At 36.3% G+C, this 14677-nt stretch overlaps 1 pseudogene; it reads left to right on the top strand.

Moving 5' to 3' along the window:
* Positions 1–10675: 10675 nt before the first annotated feature.
* On the top strand, positions 10676–12058 carry LOC132352411 (ornithine decarboxylase-like; annotated as a pseudogene).
* Positions 12059–14677: the final 2619 nt, after the last annotated feature.

Here is a 14677-nt window from a genome sequence, read left to right as displayed (position 1 = left end):
TGACTAGATGCCCTTACATAAAATATGGAAGACACAATTAATGCAGAGGTTATTTTCCTACTTCTTTTTGCAAATTTTTGGCTTGCTAGGCAAGATTTTGGAGAACATTTTACTCTGTATCACTGTTAGAGTGTCCATTATCCATCTTTCATTTCAATCCTAATGGTAGATATGTCAACTTCTTATTTTTACTTTTCCATCCTTATATAGCTGCAATGGTTAAAGAGTTCTTAAATCAATAGGTCTTGTGTTGGCCTGGTAGGTGGTACATTACCTGATGGATAATTGTGTCTAGCACAATTCATTTGTGGAGTGCCTGCCTAGATCTTGCTCCTCTATCCCTTTCAACAATATTGTAAATACACTATATTTTACAACTAAATATATTCTAACTTACAATAATTAAAATTGATTACATTTATTGTTCTGAATTCAGAACTGATACAGAAGGTGATATCAAAAGTCAGTTGGAACTTCACTGGTGGCGCAGTGGTTAAGAATCTGCCTGCCGATGCAGGGGACTAGAGTTTGAGCCCTGGTCTGGGAAGATCCCACATGCCGCAGAGCAACTAAGCCCGTGAGCCACAACTACTGAAGCCACGTGCCTAGAGACCGTTCTCCACAACAAGAGAAGCCACTGCAATGAGAAGCCTGTGCACCGCAATGAAGAGTAGTCCCTGCTCACCGCAACTAGAGAAAGCCCATGTGCAGCAACGAAGACCCAATGCAGCCAAAAATAAATAAATAAATTTATTTTTTTAAAAGTGAGTTAAAATATATGATCTTGATGAGATATGCATGGCAGAAGGCAAAGGACCCTAGTTATTTGTTGGCCTGTAGTAAAATATTTTATGAAACTATGTGTTATTCTCAATGGCTGCCCCTGTTACTAAGAGGCTGAGTGTTAGTAGAACTATTTTGTAAACCTCAAAATGTAACTGTATGTTGGCTACTGTTTTTGACTTTTACCAAATTACATAAGAGATAGGTTAACTAAGGCTCACTGTAAACAGGTGGCTGTGAAGAAGCAGCCTTAGAGGGAGATAAGACTGCAAGAATTTTCTAGCAGTCTCAGTATAAACCTGCCAGACAATAGGAGGCAGCCCAAAGCCATATATCAAATATTAGATGTCACCATCCCACCAAAGCCTGTAATTTTAGATGTCCTCACATTTGCCAACATTAAGAGAGAGGAAAGGGCTCAGCACAAAGGCATTGATACTAGACAAAGCAGGATTCAGTGCTTTGTCTAGACAAGGTTTTTCATGTGTTCACTTGCCCTTAGAACCGACTGAATGAAAATAGATGCAAAGCCAAATAGGGACTTACATTGTCAAAGAAACCACAAGTCTGGCCTGAGAAGCACAGTGCTGGTTTCATTTCTAAGGCAAACCTTGGGCTCCAAACCTGCACCAGATGGAAGCTGCTGTGAAAGCTGTACAATCTTACTTCTCACGTGCCCACACAACAGACTCTGCAAGGAGACCTTTCCCAGTGAGCAGAGCCAGGGTCTATAACACAACAGAACATGAGTCAACCCAGAGCACACTGGTTTCTCCATAAGTAACTTGCTCCACTGCCAAGGCAGGCACTTTTCAAAATAATTCCTGCCCAGAAATATTATATGACTCCTATGAACTGGGACTTCTGGGAGGTTTTCATTCTTTTGTCTTCTTTAATGAAAATGTTTCTACCCTGTTCATACAGCATTATTGCATACTGGCTGCAAGATGTTAAGATACATTTTCATTAGATTATAGGTCACCAGACCACAGATACTTATATCCAAACTGATGAAGAGGTCTACATAACACTTAGAAATCTTAGACCTGGGCATGGATGTGATCATTATCAGATTCGAACTGCTTCATTTTGGCAAGAATTAAATTACTGCTGTAGATAACAACTAAAGTATTCATAGATATTTGGTGGCAGAGGCAAGTCTAGTCATTGATATGGCATGTTCAATATCCCTTTTCTATTTAGCAAAAGCACTTCTGAGTTTTAGGTAGGCATATCGTTACCAAGCTAGGTGAGACATGCTTTCTCCCACTGAAGCTAGAAATGTCGATGTGATAAGGTCTTGACAATGAGGATGTGAACCATGTTTTGATAGTCTTTTAACATTATTGTGAGAATTTAAGTGACAGAGAAAAAATTATACTTTCACTCCTATCCTTCTTCAATGCTATACCAATACTTCATTGTATTTACTCTTAATTCATAATATCCTTAAAATATTTTGTTAAATGACCTCCCCTTTCTAATTTTGCAGTTATAAAAATGTACATGAGAGAATAGTGACTGACAGGCAGAAGAAAAGAGTAAAACTTAAGGGAAACCCAATGGATAAGAGAATGTTGGAGAGATTTTATTTTTATTCATCACAGATGGGAGAAGTTGGAAGAGGCAAAACTCTTCAGAGAGCATTCTTACAGACTATAAAAGCTGGAGACCTGCTCATTAAAATAAAGACCTATATTTTGAAATCAAATATCTGCCTTATATTTATGCTTCATTTGTACAAATATAATCCAGCTAATTAGTTATATCTATCTAGAAAACTCATATATTCCATTCTTTGTTCCTAATAGATGGAAGCGTAGAGGACTTATTATGACAATATTATTTTGGGCACATAAAGTACACATCTTTGAAATTGGACAGTCCCTGCAGAAACAAATACAGTTTCATTCTTTTTAAAATCTTACCTTTGCAAAAATGGGAAAGAAGAAATCATTGTTAATATCCTTTTAAAGGTGTTTTGAATTTAGAGTAAATACAATGAAGTATTGCCATAGCTTTGATGAAGAAAAGGCATGAAATTATAGGCATACTTCTGTCACTTAGCAAATTCCCATAATAGTGTCAAATCTAAATCTTGTGCAAAAGTGACTTGTACTTACAGTGGAAATTCTGCACACCATTAACTGTTTTGTATATATGTATAAGCTGCTAAAAGTAATTTGTGGCAAAAGCCACAGTGTTAATAAATTTCCATATCTTAAAAGACTTCATGCTGGCAAATTTGTGGAGCCATTTAAAACATTTCAACCTAAAGACAGTTTTATCTCCTCCTTGTTTTCTCTTTTCCTTTCTATTCCCAAGCTTAGAATATTTACCGTTTTGTTTCTTTACAACTCAGCCTCTATTTCTGCAGATAGTCTCATGAATGAATAAGTACCATAAAAAGTATGAAAAGTAAAAATGAAGAAGGTACTCTTTCTGAAACCAGGCAAGTGAGCATGGCAATTGTACTAAATCTACATTTTCTGTAATATTTCAACAACTCAGAAATTTCCTGACTAGAATATTTCTTAGAATATACTCTGATATGCATAGAATAATATGCATTCTAGAGGTTATGAAATACCAAGGTTTGTTTGCATGGTAATTAGATGCTCAGTGTATGCACATATTTGTCTATTAAGTATGTGCAAAGAGACCTGTTATTAGAAACAAATTTTCAAGGAAACTTTGCAAATGTTTCTAATGCTTGGGCATAATAAGAATGTATATACTTTTTATACATTACCAAAATAATATATACAAATGTAAAAAAAACAAAATTGCATAATATCACAATAAAAAACAAATTTCTGAAACCATTCCCCAACTCCCAGCGCACTTTCTAAAGGAAAACTCTTTGTAGTATTCACTTCTTTAAGTGACTGTTCTATAAATATATGTTATATGCATTTATATCTGTTTCTTCATACACATGTTTTTGATTGTCTTTCTATCTCTGAGAATTAAAGTTTACTTCACTTATGCTTATCTTACTATCACTCACTTTCTATATCCAGCTAATTCTATTATTTGTTTAAATTAGTATGTTTCTAGATTGCCTGGATTCAAATCCTAAGTGAAATTATCCCTCAAAATACATACATACATATTTTAGAATATGGTTATTTTGAGCAAATTACATAACTTTTCTGTCTCTTGGTTTTCTAATCTGTAATGTCAAGACAACTACCCATGTTGGAGAAGTTATAAGGAATATGTTAGAGAATGGATATAAATTAATTAGAACAGTTACATTCAAGTATAAAATAACTTCTTAAATTATCAAAGTATAGTAATTTAATATTTCTTTCCATAGGCATAATTAGATTCCCCATGCTTTGCAGACAAATTGACCATCAAAATGTAAAATCTTTGAATATATTATATTTACAGCATTATGCCTATGCTAACATTGTTGAATACATAACTCAGATTGAGGGATAGACTTACATTATCTTTGTCATGGCTACATTACCTTCATTTTTGCATGGTTCAAGGGAAATTATCTAAAATGCTAATTTTAAATAAATTATTCTTTATTTCATCTATTATGAAAATCATGTCTCATTTTGTTTCATTAAAATATTCTTTGCTTGCTCTATTTACAATAGCCAGGACATGGAAGCAACCAAAGTGTCCATCATCGGATGAATGGATAAAGAAGATGTGGCACATATATACAATGGAATATTACTCAGCCATAAAAAGAAATGAAATGGAGGTATTTGTAATGAGGTGGATGGAGTTAGAGTCTGTCATACAGAGTGAAGTAAGTCAGAAAGAGAAAAACAAATACAGTATGCTAACACATATATATGGAATCTAAGGAAAAAAAAAAAAAAGGTCATGAAGAACCTAGTGGCAAGATGGGAATAAAGACACAGACCTACTAAAGAATGGACTTGAGGATATGGGGAGGGGGAGGGGTGAGATGTGACAGGGTGAGAGAGTGTCATGGACATATATACACTACCAAATGTAAAATAGATAGCTAGTGGGAAGTAGCCACATAGAACAGGGAGATCAGCTCGGTGCTTTGTGACCACCTGGGAGGGTGGGATGGGGAGGGTGAGAGGGAGGGAGACGCGGGAGGGAGGAGATATGGGAACGTGTGTATATGTGTAGCTGATTCACTTTGTTATAAAGCAGAAACTAACACACCATTGTGAAGCAATTATACTTCAATAAAGATGTTTAAAAAAATATTCTTTGCTTGATATTATTAATATTCTTTTTTGTTTTTGCTTACACAATGAACAGATGTCTTTATTTTATCAATATTATCCTTCTAACATACTATACTATAATTTCTGGAGGCCTGTACCCTCCTGTTCCACTCTGCTCCAGTTGCTTTCTAGGATTGCATTATAACTAAATCCTGGGAATTTACTTCATTTCACTTAAGTTGTATATGAGTATTTTATTTATATATGTATCATATGTTCTTAATTTTCTTGGTTTTCTTCATATTATTTATTTGCCTTCACAATTGATTACTATTTCAGTGTTAAATTAAAAGTTCTAATCATTTTCTGTTAGAATGTTGGGGCTTTTCTATATTTTGTTATAGAAAACTGTAGATAATCTAATGTTCATTTTCAGATTGTTATATACATTCTTCCTCAAATCTTTCAAGATTATAATTTTATTCTTATAATTTTGAAATTTCCATGAGAGTATAATTTTCTGTGGGCCTTTTAAATGTAAACAGCTTGACATTCAATCGGTTATTTCTATTTGAACACTTATGCTAAATTGCAAAGCTAGAATGTCATTTGCTTTAAAAGAAAAATTCTTATTGGAGTATAGTTGATTTACAATGTTGTGTTAGTTTCTCCTGTGCAGCAAAGTGAATCAGTTATACATATACATATATCCACTCTTTTTTAGATTATTTTCCCATATACGTCATTACAAACTATTGAGTAGAGTTCCCTGTGCTATACATTAGGTTTTTATTAGTTAGCTATTTTAAATATAGTAGTGTGTATATGTCAATGCCAAACTCCCAATTTATCCCTCCCCACCTTTCCCCCGGTAACCATAAGATTGTTTTCTACATTTGTGACTCTATTTCTGTTTTGTAAATAAGTTCATTTGTACCATTTTTTTAGATTCCACATATAAGCAATATCATATAATATTTATTCTTCTCTGTCTGACTTACGTCACTCAGTATGACAATCTCTAGGTCCACCCATGTTGCTGTAAATGGCATTATTTTGTTCTTTCGTATGGCTGAGTAATATTCCATTGTATATATGTACCACATCTCCTTTATTCATTCTTCTATTGATGGACATTTAGGTTGCTTCCAGGTACTGGCTATTGTAAATAGTGCTGCAATGAATATTGGGGTGCATTTATCTTTTTGATGTATAGTTTCTCAGGGAAAATGCCCAAGAGTGGGATTTCTGGATCATATAGTAGTTCTATTTTTAGTTTTATAAGGAACCTCCATACCATTCTCCACAGTGGCTGTATCAATTTACATTCCAACCAACAGTGTAAAAGTATTCCTTTCTCTCTACATTCTCTCCAGCATTTACTGCTTGTAGATTTTTTGATGATGGCCAGTCTTACTGGTCTGAGGTGAAACCTCATTGTAGTTTGATTTGCATTTCTCTAATAATTAGTGATGTAGGAGCTTTCCATGTGCTTTTTGGCCATCTGTATGTCTTCTTTGGAGAAATGTCTATTTAGATCTTCTGTCCATTTTCTGATTGGATTTTTTTTTTGAATTGAGCTGCATGTGCTGTTTGTATATTTTGGAAGTGAGTCCCTTGTCAGCCACTTCATTTGCAAATATTTTCTCCCATTCTGTGGATTGTCTTTTTGTTTTGTTTATGATTTCCTTTACTGTGCAAAAGCTTTTAAGTTTAATTAGGTCCGATTTGTTTATTTTTGTTTTTATTTTATTACTCTAGCAGGTGGATCAAAAAAGATCTTCCTTTGATAAATGTCAGAGAATGTTCTGCCTGTGTTTTCCTCTAAGAGTTTTACAGTATCCAGCCTTACATTTAGGTCTTTAATCCATTTTCAGTTTATTTTTCTGTATGGTGTTAGAGAATGTTCTAATTTCATTATTTTACATGTAGTCGTCCAGTTTTCCCAGCACCACTTATTCAAGAGACTGTCTTTTCTCCATTGTATGTCCTTACCCCCTTTGTCATAGATTAGTTGACCATAGGTGTGTGGGTTTATCTCTGGACTTTCTATCCTGTTTCATTGATCTATATTTCTGGTTTGAGCCAGTACAATACTGTTTAGATTACTGTAGCTTTGCAGTATAGTCTGAAGTCAGGGAGCCTGATTCCTAAAGCTCCAGTTTTCTTTCTCAAGATTGCTTTGGCTATTCAGGGTCTTTTGTGTCTCCATACAAATTTTAAGATTTTTTGTTCTAGTTCTGTAAAAAATGCCATTGGTAATTTGATAGGGATTGCATTGAAACTGTAGATTGCTTTGGGTAGTATAGTCATTTTGGTAATATTGATTCTTGCAATTCAAGAACATGGCATATCTCTCCATCTGTCTGTGTCATCTTTCATTTCTTTGAACAGTATCTTATCATTTTCTGAGTACAGGTCTTTTGCCTCCTTAGGTAGTTTTATTCCTAGATATTTTATTCCTTTTAATGTGATGATAAATGGGATTGTTCCTTAATTTCTCTTTCTGATTTTTGTTGTTAGTGTTTAGGAATGCAAGAGACTTTTGTGTATTGATTTTGTATCCTGCAGCTTTACCAAATTCATTCATGAGCACTAGTAGTATTCTGGTAGCGTCTTTAGGATTTTCTAAGAATAGTATCATGTCATATGCAAACAGTGAAAGTGTTACTTTTTCTTTTCCAATTTTGATTTTATTTTTTTCTTCTCTGATTGTCATGTCTAAGACTCCCAAAATATGTTGAAAAAAATGTGGTGAGAGTGGACTTCCTTGGCTTGTTCCTGATCTTAGGGGGAATGCTTTCAACTTTTCACCATTGAGAATGATGTTTGCTGTGGGGTTGTCGTATATGTCCCTTATTATGTCCAGGTAGGTTCCCTCTATGCCCACTACCTGGAGAGTTTTTATCATAAATTGGTGTTGAATTTTGTCCAAACCTTTTTCTGCATTTATTGAGATGATCATATTTTTTAAAAAATTTATTTTATATTGGAATATAGTCAGATAACAATGTGTTAGTTTCAGGTGTACAGCAATGTGATTCAGTTATACATATACATGTATCTATTATTTTTCAAATTCTTTTCCCATTTAGGTTATTACAAAATATTGAGCAGAGTTCCCTGTGCTGCACAGTAGGTTCTTGTTGGTTTTCTATTTTAAATATAGCAGTTGTTGTTGGAAAATATACTTGATATTGATTTCAATTTTCTTAAATTCACCAAGGCTCACTTTGTGGTCCTGCACATGTACCACATGAAAAGTATGTGTATTCTGCTGCTTTGGGATGGAATGCTCTATAAATATCAGTTAAGTCCCTCTGGTTTAATGTGTCATTTCCTATTGAGTTTCTGTCTGGATGATCTGTCCATTGGTGAAAGTGGGGTGTTAAAGTCCCCCACTATTATTGTGTTACTGTCAATTTCTCCTTTTATAGCAGTTAGTATTTGCCTTATATATTGAGGTGCTCCTATTTTAGGTGCATAAATATTTACAATTTTTGTCTTCTTCTTGGATTGATCCCTTGATCATTATGTAGTGTCTTTCTTTGTCTCTTATAAAAGCTTTTATTTAAAAGTCTATTTTGTTGGATATGAGTACTGCTACTCCAGCTTTCTTTTGATTTCCATTTGAATGGAATCCTTTTTACCACACCCTTACTTTCAGTCTGTATGTGTCCCTAAGTCTGAAGACAGCAAATATAGGGGTAGACAGCAAATATAAGGGTCTTGTTTTTGTATCCATTCATTCAGTCCATGTCTTTTGGTTGGAGCGAGATGATCATATGGTTTTTATTCTTCAGTTTGTTAATGTGGTGTATCACATTGATTGATTTGCGTATATTGAAGAATCCTTGCATCCCTGTGATAAATCCCACTAGATTATGGTGTATGATCCTTTTCATGTGTTGGTGGATTCGGGTTCCTAGTGTTTTCTTGAGGAATTTTATGTCTGTGTTCATCAGTTATATCAGCCTATAATTTTCTTTTTTTTATGGTATCTTTGGTTTTGGTATCAGGGTGATGGTGGCCTCATAGAATGAGCTTGGGAGTGTTCTTTCTTCTGCAACGTTTTTGGAAGAGTTTCAGAAGGATAGGTGTTAACTGTTCTCTAAATGTTTGAGATAATTTACCTGGAAGTCATCTGGTCCTGGATTTTTGTTTGTTTGAATTTTTTAAATCACACTTTTAATTTCAGTACTTTTGATTGGTCTGTTCATATTTTCTATTTCTTCCTCGTTCGGTCATGGAAGGTTGTACCTTTCTAAGAATTTGTCCATTGCTTCTAGATTGTCCATTTCATTGGCATATAGTTGTTTGTAGTAGTCTCTTATGATCCTTTTTATTTCCGTGGTGTCCATTGTAACTTCTCCTTTTTCATTTCCAATTTTATTGATTTAAGCCCTCTTCTTTTATTTATTTATTTATTTTTTTGATGAGTTTGGTTAAAAGTCTATCAATTTTGTTTATCTTTTCAAAGAACCAGGTTTACTTTCATTGATCTTTGCTATTGATTTCATCATCTCTTTCATTTATTTCTGTTCAGATCTTTATGATTTCTTTCTTTCTACTATCTTTAGGTTTTGTTTGTTCTTCTTTCTCTAGTTGCTTTAGGTGTAAGGTTAGGTTGTTTATTTGATATTTTTTCTTGTTTCCTGAGGTACGTTTGTATTGGTATAAACCTCCTTCTTAGAACTGCTTTTGCTGCATTCCATAGGTTTTGATCATCGCGTTTTCATTGTCATTTATCTCTAGGTAGTTTTTTTTTCCTCTTTGATTTTTTTCAGTGATCCATTGGTTGTTTAGTTTATTCTCCATGTGTTTATGATTTTTACAGGTTTTTTTTCCTGTCAGTTATTTCTAATCTCCTTACATTGTGGTCAGAAAAGATGCTTGATATGATTTCAATTTTCTTAACTTTATTGAGACTTGATTTGTGGCCCAAGACGTGATCTATCTTGGAAAATGTTTCATGTACACTTAAGAAGAAAGTGTATTCTAGTGCTCTCGGATGGAATATGGTATAAATATTGGTTAAGTCCATCTTGTCTAATGTGTTATTTAAAGCCTATGTTTCCTTATTCATTTTCTGTTTGGATGATCTGTCCATTGGTGTAAGTGGGGTGTTAAAGTCCCCCATTATTATTGTATTACTGTCTATTTCTCTTTTTATGGCTGTTTGCATTTGGCTTATATATTGGGTCCTCCTATGTTGAGTGCATATATATTTGTAATTTTTATATCTTCTTGGATTGATCCTTTGATCATTATGTAGTGTCTTTCCTTGTCTCTTGTAACACTCTTTATTTTAAAGTCTATTTTTGATCAGTTCCCTCAGCCTCCACTGCTGCTGCCCCTCTGTCAGCACTCGGTGCCACCTCAGGCTGGTTATCCTCTGCTGGAGGGAGCAAGGCAGCGGGCAGCTGGGAGGGTGGCTGACGGGGGCGGTGGGGACAGAGGCAGGGTGGCCAGTGGTCCTGAGTGCTCAGTGGTGGCAGCATCTCGCCTCCATGCGGTCTACCTGTGGCACCCGTGTGCTCTAAGGTGGACAGCAGATTGTACATTTATCAGAACATTTTCACTGCTGCACTGAGGGCACACACATCTTCAGTGGGACTTGGAATTCCTGGAGAATTGCCTTTGTGAAAAGCTGGCATAATTTCTTTAAATTCCATCTCTTAGTTTCCCATTTTGTTGTTTCAAAAAGATATCAAGAAACCATGAATAACTTTAGTAATGAAGTTTGACTGCCATTTCTTGGATGAAGGTTTTACTGCCAAGGACATTCTGGACCAAAAAATTAATGAAGTTTCTTCTTCTGATGATAAGGATGTCTTCTATGTTGCAGACCTGGGAGACATTGTAAAGAAACATCTGAGATGGTTTAAAGCTCTTCCTTGAGTCACCCCCTTTTATGCAGTCAAATGCAATTATAGCAGAACCATAGTGAAGACCATACCTGCCATTTGGAAGGGATTTGACTGTGCCAGCAAGACTGAAATCCAGTTGGTGCAGAGTCTCAGGGTGCCTCCAGAGAGGATTATCTATGCAAATCCTTGTAAATAAGTGTCTCTGATTAAATATGCTGCCAATAATGGAGTCCAGATGATGACTTTTGATAGTGAAGTCGAGTTGGTGAAAGTTGCCAGGGCACATCCAAAGGCCAAGTTGGTTTTTCAGATTGCCACTGATGATTCCAAAGCAGTCTGTCACCTCAGTGTCAAATTTGGTGCCACACTCAAAACCAGCAGGCTCTTTTGGAATGGGCAAAAGAGCTAGATATTGATGTCACTGTTGTCAGCTACCATGTGGGACATGGTTGTACTGATCCAGAGACCTTCGTGCAGACCATCTCTGATGCCCACTGTGTCTTTGACATGGGAGCTGAGGTTGGTTTCAACATGTTTCTGCTTGATATTGGTTGTGGTTTTCCTGGATCTGAGGATGTAAATCTTAAATTTGAAGAGATCACCAGTGTAATCAACCCAGTGTTGTGCAAGTATTTTCCAACAGATTCTGGAGTGAGAATCATAGCTGAGCCAGGAAGATACTGTGTTGCCTCAGTTTTCACTCTAGCAGTTAATATCATTGCCAAAAAACTCATCTTAAAGAAACAGACAGGCTCTGATGATGACGATGAGTCAAGTGAACAGACATTTATGTATTATGGGAATGATGGAGTATAGGGATCATTCAACTGCATCCTCTACGACCATGAACATGTGAAGCCTCTTCTGCAGAAGAGATCCAAACCAGATGAGAAGTATTATTCATTCAGCATCTGGGGACCGAGCTGTGATGGCCTGAATCGCATTGTTGAGCACTGTAACTTACTTGAGATGAATGTGGGCGATTGGATGCTGTTTGAAAACATGGGTGTTTACACTGTCACTGCTGCTTCTACTTTCAATAGATTCCAGAGACCGACCATCTACTATGTGATGTCAGGGCCAACATGGCAACTGATGCAGAAAATCCAGAACCATGACTTCCCACCCAGAGTAGAGGAGCTGGATGTTGGCACTCTGCCTGTGTCCTGTGCTTTGGAGAGTGGAATGAAATGGCACTCAGCAGCCTGTGCTTCAGCTTGTATTAATGTGTAGATACCATTCTTGTAGCTGTTAACTGTAAGTTTAGCTTGGTTTAAGGGTTTTGGGGGGACCATTTAACTTAATTACTGCTAATTTTGAGATGTCTATGTGAGTAGTGTTGACACAGATGCAACAATGTGGAAGACTAGGTGATGGGGTCACACTTAACTGTGTTCCTATGGAAACTATTTGAATATTTGTTTTATATAGATTTTTATTCACTTTTCAAACATGCTACTAAAGCATGCCCTTCAACTGCTTAGCAAGCATTTGTATCTTGAGCATTAGCAGAATGGCCCTGAAGCTTAGTGTTGTGACCTGTTTTAAAATAAATAAATAAATAATCTTAAAATAATTAAAAAAAAAAAATAAAGTCTATTTTGTTTGATATGGGTATTGCTACTCCAGCTTTCCTTTGGTTTGAATTTGCATGGAACACCTTTTTTCATCCTCTCACTTTCGGTCTGTATGTGTCCCTAGATCTGAAGTAGGTCTCTTGTAGACAACATTTATATGAGTCTTGTTTTTGTATCCATTCATCCAGTCTATGTATTTTGGTTAAAGCATTTAATCCATTTACATTTAAGGTAATTATCAATATGTATGTTCCTACTGACAGCTTCTTAATTGTCTTGGATTTGTTTTTGCAGGTATTTTTTTCTTCCCTTCCTCTTTTGTTATCTTCTTTGTGATTTGATAACTATCATTCTTGTTGTGTTTGGGTTACTTTTGTGTGTGTGTGTGTGTTTCTATTGTAGTTTTTTGATTTGTTGTTCCCATGAGGTTTTGATATAGCAGTCTACATATGTAAAGGTTGTTTTAAGTTGCTTGCCTCTTCCCCACCTAGAGAAGTTCCTTTAACATTTGTTGTAAAGCTGGTTTGGTGGTGCTGAATTCTTTTAGCTTTTTCTTGTCTGTAAAGCTTTTGATTTCTCTGTCGAATCTGAGCAAGAGCCTTGCCTGGTAAAGTATTCTTGGTTGTAGGTTTTTCCCTTTCATCTCTTTACATATATTGTGTCACTCCCTTCTGTCCCTCAGGATTTCTGCAGAAAAATCAGCTGATAATCTTATGGGGATTCCCTTGGATGTTATTTGTTGCTTTTCCCTGTTGCTGTTAATATTTTTACCTTTGTCTTTAATTTTTGTCAGTTTGATTAATATGTGTCTCAGCATGTTCCACCTTTGGTTCATCCTTTATGGGACTCTCTGTGCTTCCTGGACTTGAGTGAGGGTTTTCTTTTCATGTTAGGTAAGTTTTTGGTTACAATATCTTCAAATATTTTCTTAGGCCCTCTTTCTTTCCCTTTTCCTTCTGGGACTCCTATATACAAATGTTGGTGTGTTTAATGTTGTCCCAGATGTCTGAGACTGTCCTCATTTCTTTTCATTCTTTTTTCTTTATTCTGTACTGTGGCAGTGATTTCCACTATTCTGTCTTTCAGCTCACTTATTAATTCTTCTGCCTCAGTTATTCTGCTATTGATTCCTTCTAGTGTATTTTTCATTTTAGTTATTGAATTGTTCACCTCTGTTTGTTTCTTCTTAAACTCTTCTAGCTCCTTAGTAAACATTTCTTGTATTGTCTTCATCTGGGCCTCCATTCTTTTTCTGAGATTTTGGATCATCTTTACTATTATTACTCTGAAGTATTTTTCAGGTAGATTGCCTATCTCCTCTTCATTTAGTTGTTCTTGTAGGTTTTTATTTTGTTTCTTGGTTTGCATTATATTTGTCTGCTGTCTCATTTTGTCTAACTTTCTGTGTTTGTGGTCTCCTTTCTTCAGGCTGCAGGATCATAGTATCTCTTACTTCTGGTGTCTGCTCCCTGGTGGCTGAGTTTTTGTCTGGGGTCTTGTACTGGCTTCCTGGTGGGAGGGCCTGGTTCCTGCCCTCTGGTAAGTGCAGCTGTGTCTTGTCCCTCTGGTGGGCAGAGCCATGTCAAGTAGTGTGTTTTGAGGTAGCTGTGAGCTCAGGACAATTTTAGACAGCCTCTTTTCTGATGGGTTGGGCTGTGTTCCTTTCTTGCTGATTGTTTGGTCTGAGGCATTCCAGCTATGGAGCCTGTAGGCTGCTGGGTGGGGCTGGGTCTGGGTGCCAAAATGTGGACATCCAGGAGATCTCACTCTGATCAATATTTTCTGGGGCCTCCAATATCAGTGTCCTTGCCCCACACTGAGCTACAGCCAACCCCCACCTCTCCAAGGCACCTAGTTAGATCTAGTCCTGCTTCCTGTAGAGGTATTTCTTTGTGCTGTGTTGCAGTGCAATTGAGGTCTTCTGTACACTCTCCAAGAGTGGTGTCTATGTTTCCCCAGCCCTGTGGAGCTCCTGCACTCAGGTACTGCTGTCCTTCAAAGCCAAATGCTCTGGGGGTTCTTCCTCCCAATGCCTGACACTCAGGCTGTCTTCAAGGGCTATATTTATGTGGGAAGGTCCCTGTGTAGCCCATGTGGGTTTAATATTTTTTTGGTGAAAGGGCTGCTTTTAGTATGGATGTCTGCCACCTCTTTCTTCAGTGTATGCTGGTCTTTATCCCCTTGATAGGAGGTGTGACTGATGTTGTGGTTACCTGAGCCTGCAATGAATTTTGAGTGAGGTCTTCCCTTTGTTCTGTGGTTGTTACTGTCCTGT

Source organism: Balaenoptera ricei, chromosome 18, assembly GCF_028023285.1.
Source record: "Balaenoptera ricei isolate mBalRic1 chromosome 18, mBalRic1.hap2, whole genome shotgun sequence".
Taxonomy (NCBI): Eukaryota; Metazoa; Chordata; class Mammalia; order Artiodactyla; family Balaenopteridae; genus Balaenoptera; species Balaenoptera ricei.
This window is presented reverse-complemented; position numbering and strand designations above follow the sequence as displayed.